Source organism: Rhea pennata, chromosome 2, assembly GCF_028389875.1.
Source record: "Rhea pennata isolate bPtePen1 chromosome 2, bPtePen1.pri, whole genome shotgun sequence".
Classification (NCBI taxonomy): Eukaryota; Metazoa; Chordata; class Aves; order Rheiformes; family Rheidae; genus Rhea; species Rhea pennata.
The window spans coordinates 134,919,468-134,944,423 of record NC_084664.1 but is presented as its reverse complement, the minus strand read 5'-3'; positions in this window follow the sequence as shown (position 1 = coordinate 134,944,423).

Genomic DNA, 24,956 nt, shown 5'->3' with positions numbered 1-24,956 from the left:
ATCCTTCAAACTAGCAGTTCCCAAGCCTCTGCACCTGGAGCTCTGAACAAAAGAAACAGTTCTGGATTTTGCCTGGTGTATTCATGTGTTTTGTAAGTTATCTCTATATTTATCTCATATATAGGTTGCATTGAAGGCAGCTGCTGCTCACACACACACACATACTTATATTCCTTTTTTCCATTACATACGCAATGTGTGTGTATGTGTTTTCAAGTACATTTGGGAATGAAATGATACAGCCTTCTGCTGCTGGAATATTCATGTATTGTGAAGCTGAGATGGAGGACTGTGATATTCTGATTTGAATTCTTGTATAATACTATTCTCTCTCTCTATATATATATATATGTGTGTGTGTGTGTGTATATATATATGTATATATATGTATATATATATGTAGAATAGTTTGAGGGGAAAATATTCCTATTTTAAGTATTTGTTTGCTTACTAACTGTGTTAATCAGTAATCCTCAATACTGAGGAACTGGCCATATTTATTCTGTGATAATAAGTTGATTACTCACTGAGACAAAAAATGAATTTAGAAATTGCCCATCTCAGCAGTTACTAGATTCCTTTCCATGCCCTTTCTCTGTGACTCTGGCCCCTTGCTCCTTGGAGTCTGTACAGGTGAAAAAGTCTTGCCTTCAAATCTCTTGCAGTTTTGTTTTCTTTTCCCTTAGCTCTCCTGTAACAGGCATTTTAAATTTCACTTACTGACACATTTTCTTCCACCTTCCGAGCTGACGATCCAGTCTTTGTTCCTTTAATGATTTTTGCTCTCAAGTCTGCTTCTAATTTTCAGTCATAAGTCTGGTTCCTCTCCCTCTGTTCCTTGAATGTGCCCAACCTCTACTTTTTCCCCAGCCTTAGTTTTGTACATGAAGGGGGGAAAAATCTTCCCTGTCTCTGTTTCTCTAAATAGTCCATATCTTTGTTTTTTTCATGTAGCTCCCTGTTTCAGGGATGTAGCTTTGTCACCGTTTTCTGCATTCACTTCTAATTCCTCTTCTTATAATGACTTTTCTTGCATTTGCAGATAAGCATTTTCGGGTCCCCCCTGCGGGGCAGCTTTGGTTAATCCGCCTTGCTAGCAAACTCTGCCTCTAAACGTGGCAGGGCACGCTGCCCCATCCGGCTCTGTCCTCTCTCCTGCTCTCCTAGTTTCTGTATTCCTGCATCTACTGACTTAAATATTTCAGCAACCTGTTCTGCTTTCCACCAGTAACTGTGTTTTTTTGTGTTGTTTTTTTTTGTTTGTTTTTTAAGATGGAGGCCACCCTGTTTTTGCGAGTCCTGAGTATTGCTCCAGCAAGCTAACCTCTTGCTGACGCTTTCCTTTGGTTCCAGCTCTGTTTGATTTTGTCCAAGGGGTGTTTTGCAATGAATACTTTGAAATAAATCACTTCACTTTTCTTGAATTTTCTTCCTCTGTGCTCATGCAGAGGCAGAGAGGCCCGTCCAGTACCGCGCAGTAAGGCCTGCTTTGTGCATACCGCTTCTGCTCTCTGTTTTCCCTGTTCTCTGCTAGGGAGAGGAAGCAACACGTTTGACTGACGATGGGTGTCTTTTCCCCTGTACAGTCGATATTACAAACAAATGTAATAATCTACCTCTGTTACCAGCTGCTGGTGTTACTTGGTCAGCCGTGAGGCTTCCACAACCGTCCTTCTTGCGTTTAATGTGCTTGGGCCACGTCTGCATGTGCAGAGCTGGCAAACCACCGTTGCTCTGGCTTGCTCCACAGCCTGGGTTGTGGAGAGCTAAAAACCACAGTCAAAGTCCCTCCTCGAAGGCACTTAAAACAAAGTCACCTGCGTCAAAAAGTTCTTCTTGTGACTCTTCTTGCTTCCTGGAATGCACAGAGCAGGAGTCTTTTTGGACATCTCTTTAACCACTAGAAAGAGTTAAGAAAATATCCTGCACTCCAGATACATTTTGTCTGTATCAGCAGTATTACAGAAGGGGAATAGTATGCTGAAACCATAGTATTAGGGGTATGGGGCCAGCCACTAGAAGGCAACGTGATCACACAAACAGCCAAAACATAAAATTCCCTCTGAGCTAGTTACGCTGAAACCTGCACTTCTGCTCAGTAAAATCAGTTTCGTCACCTGTATGTGTAATTAGTAAAAACACAGCATTTTACTTCTGCAGTGATTGAGGTGCCATGACATTTAAAAGATATGGGGCAAAAGAAGGGCCTGTGGTCGCCCCTGGCATGCAGGTATTTCAGTGTTATGCTTTAGCAGCATTTACTGTATTTAACAACTAATTTTGCAAACCGAGATGATGGCAATTTATTGGAAATAGTTAAAGACAAATAATAAAGATTCTTGACAATCTTCACTGATTTTTTTAGACCTGAAGCTCTGTGTAAAGAAGCTTTGCTCTGCCAAGTTGCTTCTGTGGTTTATTAGTAATAAATACCTTGTCCCTATCAGGAAATTAATGCTGCTGAAACATAGTTAATATATATGTATAGCTGGGTGGATGTATAACTACAAAATAGATACAGTGCTCCTGTTTCACCTTTTCCCTTTCATCTCTCTTATAGCTGGGAGACCCAGCAGATGGTTCTTCACATGTTTCTGTGTTAAAAATGTAGTATAAAAGATGCCTCTAAGTATTTTCTGCCTTTCTGATTTTCTGGAAAACATATAAATGGAGGAAATGTTACACTACAGATCAAAAGAACTGAGCGCAATTAGCATGGGTCTCTGCTCTGTCAGAGGGCTGCCCCAGATTAAGTATTACACAGTTTTCGAATGGACCATCGTGATCTTTTGTCACCTGTTTCTTTTTTTTTTTAGCAGTCACCTGGAATTTCACTCTCTTTGCCTTAATTGGTTTTTCTCGTGTAGTGGCTTTTGTCTTACATGTGAATAACAAGGACCTTTGCATTTAATCTCTTCTGGGTTTTTTTCCTTTGTGTTTCACTTGCAGCCTCTTCAGGCACCTGCTGCTGGTTGCAGGCTGAGCAGAAGCCACTCCGTAATTCAGGACACATTTTGCTCAGCAGCATGGGGAGGGGTAGGGGGACAAGTATCCTGGCAGCAGGTAAGTAACTCCTCGTACCTAGTTATTCTCCTGATTCTGATAAGTTCATGGATCCAGACAAGTGTGTTTACTGTAGAATCTAATCAGACATTAAGATTTAATGAAGCCTGATAGAAAGGGGAATGATAAAATAATCACTTTATGGCTTTGAGAGTATACCCTCACCTGCTACCAGACAGCTGGTGTTCTCTTGGCTTTGCAGATTGTACCTAACAAAAACGTGGCGTTTGCACAGCTGCGCGTGTGCACTGCTGGGAGGATAAGCGCTCCGTCCTGCACCCAGCCCGCGGAGCCTCGAAGCGGCTCCGCGCTGTTCTCTGCTGTATCAGTGTTCTGCAAGGGACGGGCATTTCAGTGCTACCTCGTAGTCACTTTTTTCCCTCATTGCTATTGTCCCTTTACATCTGGAGGTTCATGTTGTGCGTGCGTCAAGAAGAATCATCCATAAAACAGAAGTCTGATTAGTGAGATTTTCACGTCCCTCGGCTGAACAGAACATTCTCGAGAGAAGGGCAAGGCGAAGCCTGGCAGCCAAAGGGCAAAGCAACGCCGAGCTGCTCCCGCTAATCCCCGAGGGGCTGCGCGCTGGGGCGGGCGGGCAGAGGCACCGGGGTGTCCCCTGACTGGCTGAGCGCGGGGCAGGATTTTGCTCCAGCAGGTGCAGAACCTGTTGTTTATTTAACAAGGTTGGCAGCAGCTGCTGCCGCCGCTTCAGAGCAATTAAAGGTTGTGTTGTTCGGCAGGAGGTTGCCAGGTGCTGGCTGTCCTATATGCTATGACAAGTAGGGCAAAATTTCATGTAAACACCTGCTGGGATCCCAGGCAAACCTGTACTAACGGGCTATTATGTACCTGCCATTAAGCCATTTGTGGGTTTAGCTGAGAGCAGTCTGTGCACACTAGCTATCACCGCGAGAGCTTGCAGAGATAAGATACGCCACGTTTCCTTACCTCTGACAGATGCTCGGCCAGGATGTTTGAGAAACGCAGCACCCGCTGCAGACTTCACCCTTTTCAATACCCGGGGCTCCATCTTTAAGTGAGGTTAAACTGGTGCCACTGCGCTGACATCAGGCAAGAGCTGCCAGAGCCCGAAGAGGGGACAGGCCTGGCGCCCAGCGCCTGAAATGCTCAGCTGTTCTTTTCCCGGGAACCTTCCTGGGTTTGGGGTGGGCTCCTTTACTTTCAGTACATGGGCAGGCATGCCCTGTGGTGTAGCAGCTTAAATGACTTGTAAACGCATGTTTGATCTCTGCTCTTTTAACTTACAGATTGGGGCAATTAGTACCATTAGTCACAAGCTTCTCTCTGCAAGGAACAGATGCTGCTGTTGAAAAAATCAGGCCTTGGACATAATTTAAAAACTTATCTTACGATGATTAATGGGTTTCCACGTGTGCGTATGATGAACAGCGCTGGTGTCGCGTTGGCCGGCGCACCACCACGGTGATGGTCACCTGCGGGGGCAGCCGGAGCAGAGGGGCCAAAGGAGCCATGGGCTGCTCCCACTCGCTCTGCGGCGATGGAGCTCCTCCACGTCGCCCCTTGCCAGTAGCCCACAGGGGACCATCAACCAGCTTGGTGCCCAGCAGTCCCACCTCCAGCCCAGGAGACCCTAGCGGAGGGCTTGGCACTGGCGCCCTGGGCTGGGGGCGTCTCTCGCGGCAGCTGCCGTCCCACGCTCGGCGGTCCCGCGGTTGAGAGCAGCGTAACGAATAGAAAAGGGACTCGTTAAAACCAGAGGGGGGACGCGTGTGAAGAGGAAATGACTTCTGCGCTTTTCAAGTCATTGCTCCGTGTCAGACCTTTACCGTTGCCTTTCCTCGCGGGAGGAAGCGCGTGAACGGCGTGGATGCGGCTGGCCGCCGTATCAAGTCGGAGCCGGTGGCTGCTGTTCTGAGCTGAGTTCGTTTATCGGGGGGCGGCGAGGAGACCTGCTCAGAGTGTGGTTTCTCTAGCAGTTGTTTAAATCATCAGACTCTACCCAATTAATGAATTCGACAAAAAGGACATCACTGCAGCATGACACTCTGCCCTGGCTCCTCCAAAATCCCTCTCAGATTTACAACACTAATCACGTTCTGTTGCCTCTTTTCCGTGTTTAGGCAGAAGGGCTACGTGTGCATGGCTGGCAGCACGGCTATTTGTGCATTTGGGATTGTTCAGGTGAAAACCAGCTATCTGCAAATGTAAAAGGTAACTTGCAAATTCTTTTTTATTTTGCAACAAGAGAATCACGATATTACTAATAGACAAATATCCCAGGAGTAACTTAGCCATGTTCCTTCATGGGGGAGGGAATGATTCTTATCTGAGCTCATTTTCCGTGCGCTGCGTGTGTTTGCAACGGTAATTATTATATATGCATTTTTCTTCCTTATTGAAAGGAAAACCTGCAGTCTCTTGCCCCCTGCAGTTTTTAGTGAATACTGTACATAAATCATTTATTTCTTTCTTTAGAAAGGGCCTTGCTCTGCACAGCATCTGTTGTCTTGGGATTTCCTCCTCCCCCTCCTGCAGAAATGTAGCTTAAAGCTGTTTGAGTCAATCTGAGCAGAACTCAAAGTTGGTTGTATTAATTCCGACAAGCTTCACATACTCTTTAACATTCTCTTTCATCTGGTGAGGACCTTCATTAATATGCACCATTTATGATTAAGGTAGCACTTAAAGGACTATCACAGGATAATGTGCATATCACTACATTTCAGAAATACTGCCCTGCCATTCGCCCATGAAATTCAGCTTTCTACTGTAAAAAAAAAGCATTAATTTTTATTAAAAAACACTATTTTGAATCACTTTCATTTTTAATCAAGAAAAGTCATGCTAACAACTGCCTTTTAAAATTCAGTCTCTTGAAGTTGCTATGGCAGGGGGATGGGCAAAGTGGTAAGATTTCAACTGAAGGTCGTTGGGCAATATGTAAATTAAAATGGACCAAAGAAGCTGACCTATAAAAAGTCAGTAATCCCCCAAAAAACAAAAAAATGGGATTGTAGGGTCTGATGCTATTTGCTCTTCCTAAGTGGAGAAATAACTTTGGTGCACTAACTACCACATAGTAGTAACTGTTAGGAAATGCTATGAATTGCGATTTTTTGAAATGAAGCCCAAAATAGCATTTTGAATATAGGGCCAATGGGTGAACTTCTGTGTAAAGGGCAAGCAAATGCAAGTGTTGGCATGAGATAAAAGACAAAAGTAAAATGGGTAAAAGAAAAGGCAAACTTTGAGAAGAACAGAGGTCAATTAGGGAAAAGATTAAAGTGGAATAGCCAAAGTAATCAGAGGAGGTTTCAAGTGAAAGATGTTGGATGGTAAACTACGTGTTGTGGAGAGGGACATTTCTGAATTGTTAAATAACCTGAAACTGTAGTCGTGCCTGTCCTCATGGTCAAAACTAAACCCACTGGAGTGAGTAGGAAGATTTCAACAGGTGCATAACCGAGCCTACAAAAAACATTAAGTGTCGCTGTTCAAAATGGCGAGTGTCACTGCTAAGGGGACCTGCTGGGCTTTGGCTCATCACAAAGAAGGGCTGGAAAACTGTTACCAGCCCAAAGGACGAGGCAAAGCACCTGGAGCATGAGTGTGCATGTCTCATACCCTTTCTCATGAATGCCATTGCCAGATGACCTGGAGCCAAGCGCAGGGGCCAGAGGAGATGCGTAGGGCAGCTCATCTCCGTGGCACAGAGTGCTTTGGATTATGAGCAGGGTCTGGATGTCTTGCAGAGAGAGACATCAAAAAGAATGGGAAGGCAGGAGGCACATCACCACATCAAAGTCAAAGGTGATGTTCATATGCCCGAGCTGAGGTTGAAAGCAGGATCACTTGTTTAGTGAGCAGAATACAGAGAACTTGCCTTTATTTCAACCTAAAGTAATAATGCATATTTTTGTCATTTAGCAGTACAATTATATGACTTGTAGAGGCCAGAGCAAAGGAGCATGGGTGGGAGCTGGAAACACATTTATGAGAACAGCATTTTCAGGCACAAGGCAGCAAGAATTGCAATTAAACCAAGGGGAAAAGGAGCCTCCTAAGGGGAGGAAAGCCCTTGTTTACAGAATATTAAGCTGATCTCTGAGTAGGAGGGCTTCTACCCTAGTTTATGTGTTTTGTATGTGTATGAATAATGCTAGCTGTGCCTATAAAAGGATAACTCTGGCTTTTTGGACTGGCCCTCTCCCTTTGCTGGACAGTGAATGGCTGCAAGTGTGAAAAGAAGCAACAGGGTCAGGACGCTGAAGATGAGACTTTACCTGTTCGGCAGGAATGTTATAGCATGTTCAGTGAGAGGACAAGTTCCAGCATACTGAGGTAGAGAGAAAAGGAGATGGTAACAGGACAAGAAAACAAAGATAGCAAGGAGAGCGAGACTCTATGGGCAATGAACAAAACATGGTTCAACTGGAACCTTGCAGCCCTGTGCTGAACTACAACTTAAATGCCTTCTCCTACACGTGGCTGGGCATGCAGAGCCCAATCTGTCAGACTTTTGCTGGTGAGACAGGGAGGCGGCGATGTGCTTGGTTCTGCATGTGTGCACAGCTATGCATTGAGCTGGAAATTGCTTGCAAGGGTCCAGCCTTTCTGGACGAGGGGTTAGGATAAAGGAGGGAAAGAGAAATAGATACTACATGAGAAGTAGAAAAAGAAAGATGTTGTTGAAAGGTAGGCAATAATTAGAGCTAAGATAGGAGCTGTGGCTGCAGTTCTTTTTCTCAGACCATATTGACCACAGACAAATAAATTAACCCCGGCAGGTAATTACTTTCCCTGTCCTTAACCCTGGATATGCATGTTTGAGTAAAGCATCATATATAGAGCAATTACAACATTTTTATAAAGATAGAGGTAATATGCATGTCACATCTGCATTATATCACTTATTTGCACAGCGGTCCACTTGACTTTTCCTCCTACAATTCAGAATTTTCAGCTATTTCAGTTCAAAGCAAATACTAAATATTTAGTAGCTACTGGCTTCCCAAACAAACTCTGTTTAATCATGGGACCACATGTTACTTGTTGATGGCAGGCTTATTGAAGGATGCATGGAAATAGTGAAAGAGGCCAGCATAAACAGTTTTTATAGTGAAAACTAGGTGCTGGTTTTAGGTCTTCAAGAAGAGTATTTTGGCAGTAGATAATGGTTGGTGGTGAGAACGGAGAGAATTAATATTCTATATCATCAGGCCCCTGGCATCAAAAGCTACTGTCTGGGGACAGTTGGGATGCAGGGTGAGGGGGAAGGGAACTGGATGTAAAGAATTGCCTTCCACAGGAAAAAGAGTTTCAGGAAGTGGAGTAGAGTACTGAAGACTTGTCTCTGTGCTTATGAGCAAGGTGGCTAGCCCAAAGAAGAGAAAGAAACATGCTGGCACATCATGGGAGTTTGATTTTGTGTAGGGAGGGAGGCACAGCTGTGCTGAGAAGTGGGATGGCCTCCCTAGAGGCAGGTGGGACTCCATCAAGGATTGTGAATTAGATCAGTGGTGATGGAAACAGAGAACTTGAGTGCAATGCAGATGAACACAAATGACTGAACTAAAGGTTGCTGCACAAGGCATACGTGGGAGGAGCTGTACTGTGGTGGGGTGAGCTCATACAAGTCCCTTTGCAGGGAGTTGTCATCTGGCATTATTCACCAAGAAGGACTGGGAGTTTGCTTATTTGTGGGTTTATTTGTTTGGGGTTTTTTTTGTTTTTAGTCTTGCAGCATTTTTGAAAGCAGTATCCTTTCTTGGATGGATACTTTCTGCTTCAGAAAGGAGAGCAGAGCTGTTGAATGGAAGAAACATGGTTGTGTCAGGTGAAGCTGGGCATGTCCTGCTTGAATCACTGAGCTTGCCGCCCAGAACTGGGGCACATATTAGCAAAGGATGCTTTGATGAGAAATGTAGTCACAAACCTTCCCTCTTTTACTATCAACTTCTTCCCCTTTCATCAGCCTTCCCCATCCCTGTCCTCTTTGTGAGTTACCTTGTCATTTAATTTACCCCCTCCACTGTCCCTATATGAGGTCTCACACATATACCCTGATCTTCTCCAGAATGGTAGGATTATTGGACTGAAGAAACACAAGTTTTTTTTTTTAAAAAAAAAATCAATAGACACAATCAACAGCCATGCTGGTTAAGTGTAGCATTCTCATTCAATGAAATTAACCATACATTCCCATAATTAATTCATTTTTCTTGCAGTTACATCAATTAGCATATAACAGAGATAAAGAGAAGAGGCCGTGGTTGGTATTTTGACTTCAGCAGCCAGCAGTGCGATATGTTAAGCCATCAAATTGTGTATGTGACGCAGATCATTTCTCCCTTTGAAAAAACATCCACCATTAAGGCACTAGCAAAGAAAAATGAGCCAGAAGTTTAAGGCAAAGGGGCAGTGCTTCAAATGTACATTTTATGCTACTAAAGCAATCCACGGTACTGTGACCAAAATCCCATTAAATGGAACACTTCCCATTTAAATCTTCCCATGACATGTTTCTGGTATTACCATAGCAGGGAGGCACGTAACTGTCTGGCTTAAAGACTGCTCTTCTTTTCTTCCTTGAACGGCTCTGGAGACTCTGACTGGCACTTTCAGTTCGAGATCGCAGGCTAAGCACTAAACTCCTGGGCTGAACGAAGCTTTACCCTCACGGCACGTGAACCCCTTAACTTGCATGCCTTACACCGAGGGAAATGAGCAACTTAATTCTCAGGTAAGAAGCCCCAAGTTCTCCACAACAGAAGCTGCCACACTGCTGTGGGCTGCCCCTGCAGGAGAAACTATCACCTCGGCTTTGCTGTGGTTCCTTGTGGGATAAAACTCCCGAATAGTGTTGTTGGCAGGTGCAGGCTCGTCCTTCTCTGCCGGTGGAAAGGCCTCTGGCAGTGTTCACCTGGTCAATGCTGAGCAGTCAGGAATAACTCAAATAAGCTTTTAGCAGCTGCCTTTACACTCACCCTTTGGGCATGAGAGGCATGATGTGAGGACTGACGTGCACACACCGTTGTGTCTTACTACATAGGGCAGCAAACTGCAGGGAGTTTGCTGGAAGTTACCTTCACCCACTGTTATCATCTGAGATTATCTAAAATACCACACTCAGCTTTCTGTCGAAGGCTCATTCCAGCATGTTGGGTATATTTAATGCTGACTTGCACTAAATGCTGGCTGTTAAATGTTTAATAGCAAGTGCTGTGTACACAGAAGGGGGAGTCCAGGAGCTGTTGGTTAAGAGGAGCAAACAAACAGCTGCTTAACTAGGTCTTCATAAATTCTGTCATCCCAATCTCCCCAAATACTGATGATGTTATAAACAACAATATGAAAGAAGGAACATAACTGTTAAATTAAGAGTCCTATTTTGCCTACTAAGAGGGCTAAAATAATCATCTATTCTTACAGCGTGTATAAGAGGGGCAGCTTTTTCTTTTTTCCTCTCAATACAAGTGTTGTGTGATCATGACTGATACATTACATGAATTATAGAGTATGGCAAAAACTCAATAGATTTGGGATTCTAGGAAAAAAAACCTTTCTGAATATTAGTAGCCAGTAGCTCAAATGGATCTGTGTTTTAGTTAGGAATTTTTTTCATGTCTTGTACTAGATTTTCTTTTTTTTTTTTTTTTTTTTTTTACAGTTCCTGGAAAGTTGTCTTAGCGCGTTGGTGGTCTAGGTTCAGTTCCAGCACAGGCCAGAACAGAACATACTTACTTTCAGGTAAGTATTCAGTGTTTAGCTCTAGTGGTGTTTCTGGTGATACGGCTCTCTTCCTGCAGTTCACAGTGGACATCACAGTCATTGGGAAAACTGGTACCTTCTTTGAAGGTCTCAGAAAGGGCACAAAGATCCAAGTCATCTAGGAAATACAGACTCCAATGTAACTATTTTTTCCAAAGCAGTAATTAGCTACATTGATTGGGCAGTATGAAGTCTGTATTGGTGCTTATCCATTCTGTGGATAAATAGGACTCCAAGGTCTCCCCTAGTTCTTGCTATGTGAGATGTAAACTTAGCTAAAACTCCCTGAAAACCCACAATTCAGAAATAAGCTAAGAGAAATGATGCACATTGAAAGTGAAGGGCATGTTAAAATATGATATCTGTCAGGTAACTGAGCCCATACTTTGTTGCAAGTACTTTTTGATAATTTTCCTGGCTAATATTACTATTTATCAAAGCTCTCTTTTGTTTGAGTAAAGGCTTGCTGCTTCACAGCCTGTCTGCTTGGTCCTGCAGCGCAGCTATTATGTTGAATTTATGACACAGCAGTAATTACTGTGCCAAACCCAACCAGCTGCTGTTTAAAAAAGAAAAACCTCCAAACCCCAGAAACAAAACCACTGGCTTGCGCCTAACAATGTGGAATTAGACAGCAGAGGACAGGGAAGCTTTATTCAAGCTCGAATGTTTGCAGAACTAGCAGGGAAACCGAAAATGAATGGCAGAGTAAGTAGCACATTGAATTAATGTCTCCTCCAAGTTTGTTCCCTTGTAAGAGCCCTTCTCAGAGTAGTGTTGCCACAGTGCAAGGCACACAGAGAACCAAGTGCTCAGTTAGAGTGAACAAAAGCTTGTCTCCCGCTGTTGCTTAATACTGTAACTTTTACTAGCAGCAAGTGACAGCAGTTTAGCCTTCCTGCCTTTTTCTGGATGATTACATTCCTAAGCCGATTGACTGTGTTGACTAAAGGCAGCTGTTGATCCACTCTTTCCTCTAACACACACAACGACACAAGAAGAAAAGAAACACCAGATTTTGTGTGTACAGCATAAGCTTAACATTTTGATTGCCTGAACGGAGGTGAGAAATCGGCTGCGGTATCTCAGGAGCCAGGGATCCCTAAGGGCGCAGGTTCCACGTGTGCGGCACAAGCGGGCTGCAGTGGGGTTGGTAACCCAGGACTGAGCCTCCCTTGGAAGGGCACTTTCCTTTCACTCTCCCCCTAGACTTGGTGGGGAGATGAGGAATATGAGAATGGTGGTAGTATGCATGTGGTCAGATTCAGGCCACTGAGTCACCACCAACCTCCTAAAGGCAAAATCCTATCAAAAAGGGGGAGGATTAGTGAATCAAATACAAGTGCAAATGTGGATGTGTAAATAGATTTTTTTTTTTTTTTTTTTTTTTTTTGGCTGTAGCTGCCATTACCTCAGTCTGTTTCTACCCCTAAGTCCAGGCAGGTGCTTTGCTGCACGTTCAGAGGACTGTCAGGACAGCCAAAGTAGCAGCTGTCATTTCTTCGAAAGCTTGGATGTAGGGCCAGTGCATGGGGATTTGGACGGCTCTTTGGATGATGGTGAAAAGGCTCAGTTCATTGGACTTGCAAAGGATCCTTTGAACTTGTAATTTCAGCTAAATAGCACTGTGAGAGAGGATGCATTCCCTATAGCCAAAATATAGCCAAAAATCTAGTTCTTGCAGAGGTACTCACTTTTAAGCAACTTATGTATGTGAACAAGCACATAATTTTACCCAGGAGGAAAGATGACAATGGAGGTGTTTGGGCCAAGCATATTACAGCTATAATTACCCAATTAAACTTCATTCAGGAACAACATGGCTCAGATATCACCCTATCTGGTATAAATTAATGGAAAAAGCAGTCTCTTTCTGCAAAGATTTATGAGGTAAATTTTCTGACTCAGCATCTGTTGGCTGCAATGCATGGTGTTAACATCAGTTAAAGGTCTCAGGAGAGGCTGATCTAACAAGAAGGCTCCTGCTACTGTCTTACCTCAGGTGAGATGCAATTTGCTGCTGAAAAGCACAGCCGAAAGCAAGTCTTCATTGGCAAAAGAATGCAAATGAAGAAAAGTGGTTTGTGTGCTGCACAAATTGGTGATGCAACCTAGTTGCAGTGTAAAGGGATTTAACCCGTAAATTCAGAATTTTTCCTCCCATACAAAACTGCTGGGTATCTGGTTAGGATCCTCTCTGACTAATACTAAAACACACACAGAAAATCTGTGTTATTTGTGAAACTCGGTGAATGCACTTAAAATGTGATAACAGTTTTTAAAGAGGATGGCCACGTGTGAAAAAATATTTTTGACATCTCAAACTGAAATCTTCAGAACTGGTTGAAGGTGCTTCTCCTCCTGGGAAACTACCCTTTCTGTGCTAGTTTCTTGGAACCTGCAGTAGTAGAAAGTTCCCTTGTGCTTCATCTTCCTAAGCTAAAATACGAGCTACAAGTGCTGATAGCCTTTCTATCCTTTGCTTTTCTCTCTGTCTACACTTAATCTCCCATTCAGATTTGTGTGACATGAAATGATTTATGCAGCTGTGGTATTGGCCAGACGTACCCTTAGTAAACTGCTGGGAAAGCTCCTTGATTCTGCCTTTTGCACTGTGAAAATGGATTTATGCATAGTGGAAGGACTTAACAGGGATGACAATTTGATAACTGGCATTGTTATGGAAACTTAAGAAGACGAGAAAACCTAGACTAGATTTCAAAAGCTTGAGTAGACATAGATAATAGCTCACTGGTATACCATGTCTCAAGGAATGAAATTGTCACCAGTGTGCTGTCATATAAGGAAATTCTATTCAATAATGAAACAGGAGACATTAGCTAAGCAGGTAGCTTTCAGAGTGGTAACAGAAATATGACTGTGGGTCTGAGTTAGAACAAAATGTCTGAAAGAGTCAGAGTCCAGTAAAGGTAGCAGGGAGAAATGGAAAGGGGCTGTAATTTTGTGAATAAGGCAAAAAGTTGCCGTTTAGAAACATTTTAGAAAATTTATGCACCCATTGATGGACTGATGTGGTAAGGTAGGGTATTTTAAATTTAACCCACGAATGACTGCCTGTTGTTCATGCAAGTCTCTTTTCTATGTCTGTGTATACAGGTATTTTTTGCTCCAACAAAGGACAGATGATATAAAGGGTCCTGTCTGTAGATCAAAAAAAAAAAAAAAAAAAAAAAAAAAGAAAGAAAAAAGAAAAAAAAAGAAGAAAAGGAAGAAGAAAAAATGGTTTAAAGCTCAGCTCTACCACCTACCACCTCTATTCACAATACCTTTAATCCACCCCTAGTATCTTAAGAATTAGCCAATCAACTGCTATACTATCTTGATTAAAAAGAAAGTCAAATTTACATACAACAGCCTGTGTAGAATATACCTACTCAAGCTGCTTCTCCGAGAGGAGCTATCATTTTCCATAACTTCAGGCTAAACCATTAGCCATCCTTTTCAGTTAGGAATCCTGTCTTTCACATGATTACTCTATTCGCTTAACTAGGACAAAGCAGAAGTGAAATATAGCTTCAACTGAAGGCAAAACCCAAAATGAAGAGACTTGTATAGACTCCAATTCACAGAGGCTGAGCAGAAAATAGCTTCCTGGGACACAGCTTGGATTGAACCAAGATTCGTCCCCCAGTTCAGCTGGGCAGTTCAAAGGAGTGTGGATAGCTCATACGCCGCCTCATTTATGGCTGGCTGAATGAAAGGAGGGTGTAGGCACCCCTTGCAGGTACTATGACATTAAAACAACCAACCCTCCTTTCCTCTTTCCCGTTCCTAAGCTGCAGTGATTGTGCTGCCGTGTGGATGTACATCAATAACCATTTCAACGAGAAACAGAAACCTCAGTTATGACAGAAGCACCTGTTTCATCATTCAGAAAGCGCTGTCTGTATTTATTCTGGTTATCTCTACCAGTAGGTGTCATGATACTGCAACCTGTGAAAATACTTCACGTCCTGGGAGATAAAGTGGTTAAATAAACAGTAATAATGAGTGTGGTTTTGTTAAATTATTGGATGTCAGTGGTTAAAATGGCAGTTAGTTTTGTTAGATGTGATCACCTAGACTTCTGGCTTGGGATGTGTTGCAAATAAAAATCTCTGTCCACTGCAAATTTTTTGATGCCCACCTAATACACCTGTTTCCCTTGTACCAGAAAGCATGCCTGCCCTTCATTGGGACACGCTAATAACGGGATAGGTAAGGAACGCCTTATTTATGAGGAATGATATCTAAAGAACTTCACATTACCCTCTCTTTTCAACAAAGAGATACAAAATGAATGCCACACACATCTGCAATATCTAATAGCAGCCCACTTAGATGGTTTTGTCATACATCAAAGCACACTCACAGCCATGTCCATTTGAACTTTGCAATGATTCTGGTTTCATCCTACCATTGAAAAAGGGCTGTCCAGTCTGTGAAACTAATTAAAAAATAATGCTAATATGTCATGGGGCCACTCAGGTGGCTGGGCTAACTAGAACTAGCCTCTTTTAGTAAAGCGGTTGTATCCTAGTGGAGTTGTGGTTATAAATGTAAACATCATAGCAAAGGATGACTATAACTGTGTGTCACACTTTTTCTACCTACTCTTACTTCCTGTTAGGGAGGATAATGAAAAATAAAGATATTTGAAAAAAAATCATATTAATGTCTACATTCCTGAATGGAGTAAATGACCACAGAGTGAGGAAGATGTTTCAGCACAGGCACATCTGCATTCACTGAGATGAGCGGCTACCACCTACAGCATGACACATGCTTCGCTTCATCTCCGACGTACTGAGCCTGCAGAGCAGCACGCACTCTAAGCTCTCACAAAAATCCTTGCAAGTTGAGAGTATGAATGCCAGCTAAGCACTCACAGTCAGATGTTCAAGCTTTTGCCTATATGGACAGCAGCAAACAGAGGCAGCATTTCGTACAGCGGTCGTGCAGAAGGGTGCAAGAAGGCACCTTTGGTTCCAGCCCTAGCAGTGCTCGCTTCCTCAGACACGGTTATGACACACCAGCGAGCGCCTGCCCGGTTGCTGCTGGAGCCGCTGCGTCAGCTGCCTCAGAGGCTTCGGCCCAGGCAAACCCTCTGACAGCAGACGCAGCTCTGCGGTCTCAGGCTGCACGGAGTGCCTGGGGCCTCTCCGTGAGGCCTGGGCTGACAGTCAGCTCTCCTGCAGAAGCTGTGCTGTTGTCGACAAGTTGTGTGCTCAGGCAAAGGGGCTACAGGAGGAAGTCAGTTGGCCGTGTAGTGTCTGAGAAGACGAGCAAGAGACAGATAGAGTACTCTTGGAGACCGTACAGTTCCAGGAGTGCCAACCCTCCACTGCAGTGGCGCTGCCAGAGAGCTCTGCGCCATGTGAAATGGTACATCGTAACACTGTAGAAAGCAGCTGGAAACGGGTCACTTCTCGCGGAGGAGAAAGGCTCTTATTCCTCCTGAAGACCTGCAATTGAGGAACAGGGTTAGAGCCCTCCTTTAGTGCCACAGGCTGAGGGGGAGCTACACATGGCTTCAAGGGAAGCAACTGGGCCAACAGACCCTGTGCCATACGGGAACATCCAGAAGAAGTGGAAGAAGTGGCCAGTGATTGTTGTGGGTGACTCCTCGCTGCAGGGAACAGAGGCACCTATCTGCCAACCTGATCTCTAGATCAGGTCTAGAGAGAAATCCCTGCCTGCCAGGGACTCAAATAAAAGATGTCATGGAAAGACTGCCAAGACTTGTCCACGCATCAGACTGTTAGTCTCTGTTGCTCTTCCATGTGGGAACTAATCATATCAAAGGCAAATTGGAAACCATCAAACAGGATTTCAAAGCTCTGGGGATAGTTGTCAAAGGTCTGGGAGCCCAGGTCATTTTCTTCTCAATCCTTCCAGTGAGGGGGAAAGATAGACAGAAGAATAGATGGATTTTCCAAGTTAATTGGCTGCACTGATGGTATTGGCAATAGGGCTTTGGTTTCTATGAGCATGGGACGCTGTTTGAAGATTGACAACTGATGGGGAGGGATGGGATCCACCTCACTAAGCAGGGCATGCATATCTTTGCGACCAAGCTGGCCAGTAAAGATGGAATAAGGAGAGAGTTATAGTGACAGTGTAGTCAGCAAAATGCAGCTCAAGTCAAGATGCCTCCAGCAGGTGCATGTGGCCAGGGCAGTGCACAGGGGAATGATTGTGGAGCATCCTTTTGCACCCGTCTTGCAAAATCTGCATTCATGACTACCTCTCTGAAATGCCTGTACACTAATGCATGCAGCATGAGGAATAAACAACAAGAATTAGAGATTTATATGTGGTCACAGGGCCATAATCTCATTGCAGTTACAGAAATGTGGTGGGATAGCTTGCACGACTGGAATGCTATCATGGATGGCTATGTGGTTTTTTTTCGAAAAAACAGGGCAGGAAGGCAAGGTGATGGAGTTGCTCTTTATGTGAGAGGGCAACTAGAATATATTGAGCTCTGCCTAGGGGCAGATGAAGATCAAGTTGAGAGCTTATGGGTGAGGATTTAAGGGCAGGCTAACAGGGGTGACACTGTTGTGAGTGTCCGCCTGATCACAAAGAGGAAGTCGATGAGGCCTTCTACAGACAGCTGGCCATAGCCTACAGGCCCTGGTTCTCCTTGGGGACTTCAATCATCCTGATATCTGCCAGAAGGACAACAGAGCTAGGCACAAACAGTCCAGGAGGCTCCTGCAGATCACTGATGATAACTTTTTGACACAGGTGATGGAGGAGTCAATGAGGAGAGGTGTGCTGCTGGACCTTGTACTAACAAAGAAGGACTGGTTGGAGATGTGAAGGTTGGGGCCAACCTTGGCTGCAATGACCATGAGATCATGGAGTTCAGAATCCTGCCAGGAGGAAGCAGGGCAATAAGCAGGATCACAACCTTGGACTTCAGGAGACCAAATTTCGGCCTCTTCAAGGAACTACTTGGAGGAATCCCAGGGGTTAGGGCCCTAGAAGGCTGGTTAATATTCAAGCATCACTTCCCCAAACTCAAGAATGTTACATCTCTTTGAATACGATGTCAAGCAAAGGGGGCAGGAGACCTGCATGGATGAGCAAGGAGCTCCTGGCAAAACTCAAAGAGAAGGAGGAAGTATACAGACTGTGGAAAAAGGGACAGACCACTTGGGAGGAATATCAGAATGTGGTCAGAGTATGCAGGGATGCAATAAGAAAAGCTAAGGCTCAACTGGAATTAAATCTGGCAAGGGATGTCAAGGACAACAGGAAGGGCTTCTTCAAATACATCAGCAGGAAGAGGAGGACTAGTGAAAATGTGGGCCCGTTACTGAATGGGGCGGGAGCCCTGATGACAAGGGATACAGAGAAGGCAGAGTTACTGAGTGCCTTCTTTGCTTCAGTCTTTACTGCTAAGGGCAGCCCTCAGGAATCCCAGACCCTGGAGACAAGAGAAAAACTCTGGAGAAAGGAAGACTTTCCCTTGATCAAGGAGGATTGGTTAGAGATCATTTAGGCAAAATGCACACCCACAAATCCAATAGGTCCACAAAGACTGGCTGGGTAGATAAGGAGAGAGCAGTGGATGCTGTCTGCCCCAACATCAGCAAGGCTTTTGATACTGTCTCCTGTAACATCCTCACAGGCAAGCTCAGAAAGCTGGCTGGATGAGTGGACAGTGAGGTAGATTGAGAACTGGCTGAATGGCAGAGCTCATAGGGCTGTGATCACCAGTGAAGAGTCTAGTTGGAGGCCTCCTTCATCTACCCTTGCTTCATGTTCTCAGCAAAGTTCTTGCTCTAAGCTCTAGAGATCATGTAAATCCACTCTACGTATTTTAAATGATTTTTGCAAGCTCTGTTTTGAAGCTACAACTATGTTTTTTCATGCATTTGTGTTTACAACAGAATTTCTAGATTTCTAAAGGGCTAATACAAGAAAATAAACTCTCAGGACTGATGGAAGCAAAAATATTTAAGAATATTCATCTCCCTTTAGGGAAAAATTCTAACCCTACAAATATAGTAAAGATGCTAAACAAGAGTGTGAAAACAAAGATCCCATGAGGCTAAGAAGGCACCATGGAAGTGTAAAAGGAGATAGGAGCTTCTAGTCAAGCAAGACTCCATGGTTTCACTGAGCTCTTCAGCTCAAATACAGCAACGGCCTACACTGAAACCTTCTGCTCCTGGTGTTGAGGGGCTAATCACTTAATGCAAGTTTGGACCTGAGTGTTGAATATATAACACAACACTGCAATGGGCACTGCCACCTATAGAACAGAATCAAAAATGTTTAAGTGAGTCATATACACGTTGCTAATAATGTTACTTTTAAAATTTGACCTGTGTGGGTTTTACACAGCATTCCTCCAGTATGTTGCACTGTCATTCTTGAAGGAACTGTAGCTAGACAATATCACATTATTTAGTTATCTGTTAAATGCCACTTCAGGGGAAATACTCTGTCTGTTGAACTCCTTCCTACCATAAAGGGTTACCTGGCCTTACCTAAGAAAGTAAGGAAAAGAGGAAACAGTAACACAGGAACCAATCATGGAAATATTTATCTTAAAACTTATTCCTAATTATCCAAATCTTTCTCTAACATGGGAAGAGAGAAGCAGGTATTTTCTTCTGAGTGCCCTTCTGGGGCTGATTTTCAAAGCTGCTCAGTAGCTTGCAGAAAAGTAGGTTTAGCTGTATGGTGCCAAAGTGGGTCAGTTTTTCACTTATCTCTACCATGGCCTCAATTTCAAAGCCCTGTTCCTCATGTAAGACAAAAGTGACGCATTCATGAGGAGAAGGTACAGCCAGGTACCTGCTTGTCACAAATAACAACCACTTCAGTGTGGTTTTTCATTTATTATTGTTTACACTGAGTCTACTACTCTGCAACTAAATTTTATAGTGAACATTAGCAAATTAAATAGCAGGTTGCAGTGGCTAGGTTCTCTGGCCCCCAAACCAAATGCTTGTCCTTTTGTGGAACTGAACAAGAGTCAGCCAGTAATGAAAGAGCATTTTACCTTCCTCTTAAAGCTTTCACATTCCTAGGCAATGTATAGTCAGAGAGTTCAGTACTGGTACAACAGCTAGCCTGTGACCACAGGAAGAACTATTTAAACATGAGAGACATGTAATCAACTCAGCACTTTATCCAGATAAACAATGTGATTGTTTTAGTTAAATGTGTTAGTGTTTTAGTTACAGTGACAACTGTAATTCTGCCTAGTTACATGGACATCCCATTTGTGAGGTCTGCCAAACTTGCGTAATACTGTAGTAACCACTTAGGTGACCACTTCTCTTTTTTTAATAAAGATTTTCTAAGCTCTTAGCCTGAGAGCTGCTCTCTGTTCAACCAGTGTGTCTCTCCTCTCCCATTCAAGAGTGGGCTTGACAGCTGCTATCCAGGAACTAGGATGTTTGCACTGCTGATAACTTTTTCTTATAGTTCACTAATACTAATTTAGTAAACAAAATGTTGACAGGTAGACCAGAGAAAATTGTGTCCAACCAAAATATGTGGATTTGAGTCATATGTCAAATAACTTAGGATGAAGAGACCTGGATTTACAAAGTTTTTCAGCGCTTTGCTCTTACCAAGGCACCTAATGCCTACTGATTTCTTTCATTGTGCTGTGGAATTCACGCTGCATTACCATAACAATAACATCCTCTTATTGATGGGTATCAATAGGGAGTTAATAAAAATCAGTATCCCTGTCAGTATTGTTATTCTCCCCTATAGAAAGAAAAAAGAAAGCTGCCTTTTATAGTTACTATGAAGGGCAGATGGCCCTTTTTAACCAAGTGAGAGAGATTCATTTTCACTTCTTCACATCATAGAAAGGTATCTTCGAGGATGATGTACAAATTGACAGCTAACAACCACATTTCTCTCTCAATTTCCCGATAATAGAATTCACTTTCAGTCCTAAAATATCAGTACCAAGTCCCAATGACAGTGATAGAGGAAGTGATATAGGGCTGCTAGAATATTTTCTAAACTATTATTGAAACATCCTCAGGCTGCCCAAAATATCCAAACTCTAGCATTTCATAAAGATTGTCCACAAACTTTTGGCTTTGTTAGTCGTATGCATTGTCTAGATGAAAAGGTTCTGTGAATCTTAAAGATCCTGATAAAGGTTATAAGCATACTGCTAAAGTCAGGCCCTTCTTAAAATCAGACAGATTATTATGTAATGCAAGTCAAGTTTCTATGCATTTATATTCACACTAATTCAAGAAAGAAGTATTAGGAATGCAATGACTACCCAAAAGACCATCAAAAATGAAAGCTTTTCTATAACATCATGCAGTTATCCTAATGACATACTCCTACACATATTGTAGTAATGGGTCAAGATGTCAACACCATGCTCTAAATGATTTGATATTTCAAAGACCAAACTTCAGTCAAAAGGTATGTGGTAGTTTTTGACCATAAATTCAAGCCCTTAATCAGCAAAACGTTCATAGGCTAACAGAGAGAAAAAGTAATTGGCAGGGAGACTCAACAGGGGTATTCTGCCTTCTTTGTCTCATTAGTCCAAAGAAAATGTTGAACTTCCACTGTAGGGATGTCCCCAGGGAGCAGATGAAATCTGGACTCAATATCATGTGAACTAAGACTCATCTGGACGACTATAGAGTTTCTTTCCTCCTTTCCTATCTTTTCCCTTTTTAAAGACTCTATCTGCTTTCATAAGTTCCTTCTTATCTTTTCTGCATACTTCTTCCTACCCCCTTAATAAAAAAGGCAGCAATCATATGATTCTGTACTTTAACATTGAGACTATTAAAGTGTTTTCTGAATCTGGTCCTTAAATCTATGTTGGGCATTAAAGATTAAAGTTAAATTTGTAATTTTCATTTTGTTTCTCTTAATTGTTTGATGTTTGCATTGATAAGAAAAAAAATGACTGGAAATGAAATTCAAAATAAAACATAAAAATTAGCCGATGCTTCTAGTTATCAGAGGACAGATCTGCAAGTGAAGCATGCCTTGTAGCATGTAATACTCAAGTGTCAGGAATAGCAAATGAATGCCAGTAAAGCTGCCTGCTTCATAGACCAGTAAGAGTTTTTCTCAGCTAGAAGCAATTCTGTATAGCAAAACCTTCCCTTCCTGCTCTATGAGATGAGAGGAAGTAAATAAGACAAGCTTGTGGTGCTAAAGCACTCTGAGTTTGTAACCACAAGCTTGAAAGATTAAAAATATGAAAAAAAAATATCATTTCTATTTTTCCAATTTTTCCTAGTGCTTTTCCTGCTATGAGTTCTTCTATATGTTGTGACTGCGTGTAAGAAAGAAAACAGTATCAAGAACTAATTATCAACCCTACAATCACAAAACAGCAGCCTTGAAGGATAAAGGGAAAAATTATCTGTTTTAAGTTTCCAGGAGAGCACCAGGAAATCTTCAATGAAAAATATGTTTAAAAAACCTTGAAATTTTCTAACACTATTTCTTTTTTAAATTAGCTACAGTAATCCATGCCTCTGCTGAGTCAATGGCTGCTTAGAGTCTCGGGGAAAACAAGGACAATCCTATCTATGTGCAATGAGTAGACTGGGTCTTTCTCTCAGCTCTCCTTACACCATAATTTTATAGTAGGCTTACTACAGCAAAGGTGTACTTACAAAATAAATTATACATACAGTCTCAACAATTAGAACTTTTTTTTCCATTGTGTTTCCAGACATTCATCATTACAGCAGGGAACAAAAAACTTTGCATTTAAAAAAATCTTTCTCTACACTCAAAGAAATTAACTGAATTAGGTGGCACAGCATAAAGTCTCTATTCATAAGGCAGATATTAATTCTACAGTCTTTCTAGCTCCTTTGTGCTCATTATTTTAGTAGTGAAAAAGAGATTTAAACAGGTTATTTGGGTTAGAGTGTAAAACCACTTCTGCATCCTCTTCCTCAATCTGTGATACTGTCCTGAGGACAGCCTAGCTGAAAAAAAAGCATTAGATCTTTGGACTTTACATACTGTACTTGGCATACCTGGAGTGCGTTTTACTGGGACAGGATATTGGAAAGACATCAGAAAACCTTGATCAGGCATCACAGATTGTGTGGCCTTTGGCAACTCATATGCCTTTTTTGCCTGTTTTTTTTCCCCCCGCACTCTCTGGTATCCATGTCGATAAGGAGTGTTTTTAGAGCCATGTGATGTTTCACTATGTATTTGTAAAGTGCTGAGCACAATGGATTTTGGTCAATACTATCATATCTCAAATGACAAAGATACCTTCTGGCTCAGGGAGTTCCTGAGCCTCAAACTGTTATAGACCAGTGAAGCATATTTAGGAAGCACTACTATATGATTGCTCTATTCTTATGTTCTGCTGTATCTGCTTCGGCTATATCTGCTTTATTTATTATCAGAGTCAGGATATAAGGCTATGCAAACCGTTGGTCTTGCCCAGGACAGCCATTTTATAGTACTACGTAGTCCAGTAACCATCTGGTTGACTTTGCTTGATTTGTGCCATTATTTCACAATTCATTTTCGTGTGCTGGCAACAGGGTTTTTTTATAGTAAGGGTTTTTATAGTAAGGAGTAAGGGTTGAATCCAATAGCTTTTATACTTGTCAAATAATGGCTTTCTTTTGAACAGAAAAAAGTTTGTCTTCCTTAGGAATGCTTTGCCAGCCTCTCAAAGACAAATCTACAGGAGTTTTTTACAAGCTTACCGGAAGTTTATAACACGGTGCTAGTAAGTCTGAGAAAAATGAAATTGCTCCTTCTTTCAATGGAGTTCTACTATCAACACTTAAAACTATAGTCAGCAGGCAACCAAATCGCTGCAGCAAGAACACCCAATTTCTTCAGTATAGCCCTGTTTTCCCCTTTTTTTATACATACATACATATATACACATATATACATATATACATATATATATATATATATATATATATATATACATATATATATATATGTTCAGAAAATTCTCCTGCTAAACTGGAAACTGTTTTAAACAATTCTCTTCTGCTTACCTATGTGTTGGGTTTCTGTAGCTTCTGGTAGTCAGCTTGGCTCATATGGCGGTGTTCTCCTTCAGTGACAGGCAGGATGGTGCCAGTCTGGAACAGACCATTCAACTTCAGACCTCTTTTCAAGTGTTTTGGCTCCAGTCTCCTCAGTTGACAATGTCAAAAACTGTAAACAAATCTAGTTAGTTACTAAACTGGTCAGATTATCCACTCCCACAACCTAAGGTTGTATCTATGACAACCTGTGGTAGTACACATCAAAGAAAAACAGTCTGAACACCTAGCAGAGAAGGGAGAAGGGGAAAATGACTTATCTCCTCAGTGTGGATGGTAAGTCCAAAGAGTCCCAACCCAGTAAGAGAATAGAAAAGTTTGGTACTTAACACTGGATGTGACTTTAAGGACAGAATCTCCTTAAATCTCCCACCACTCTGCCCTTCCAGCCATCCCCCAGAAGATTGAAGCTTTTATAGGACCAATCTCAAGGAAGCTCCAGGATAACTGGGAAAGAAGTGAGGCTGGCTTAAGGAAGACCAACACCTACCACGGCACACTGACAAGATTTTGTAATGAGCCATCTGTCAACTTGAAATATTAATATAATGAGAACATCAGATAAAGTCTAATGTTTTTATGAAGGCAGCAGTAAGCAGGAATAGTGAAAGGACATGCTCATGCTGGAAGGGATTGGCCTTATCCTAACTGCAATATTTAGCTCTAGATTCACGACCCAGTCTGCAGCTGAAAGGAGAGAGATCTACTTAATCTGAGTCCTCATTTCCCTTGAATATTCAAAGAAGTCCAAAAGGAGGTGGTTCAGAGAGTGATATCAGATCCAGGAAGACAGATTTAATTCTGATGCTTGGATTTCTATATGCACACAGAAAAGTGGAGTGGGGTTTATGATCTCTTCGTCACAACACAGGATAAATTTCAGGATCCTATTGGAAGAGAGACAAGCTAAAATAGCAGTTGAATCTAAGATTGTTCCAAAGAAGAGATGAAAAAAATCAATACTTAGAAATAGCTACAGAGTGAAAATCCTCTATCAGTCTGCTGGGATTTGGCCCAGATAAACCATCTCAGAACTGAAAGCTGAGTATAAAGAAAAGGACATAAATT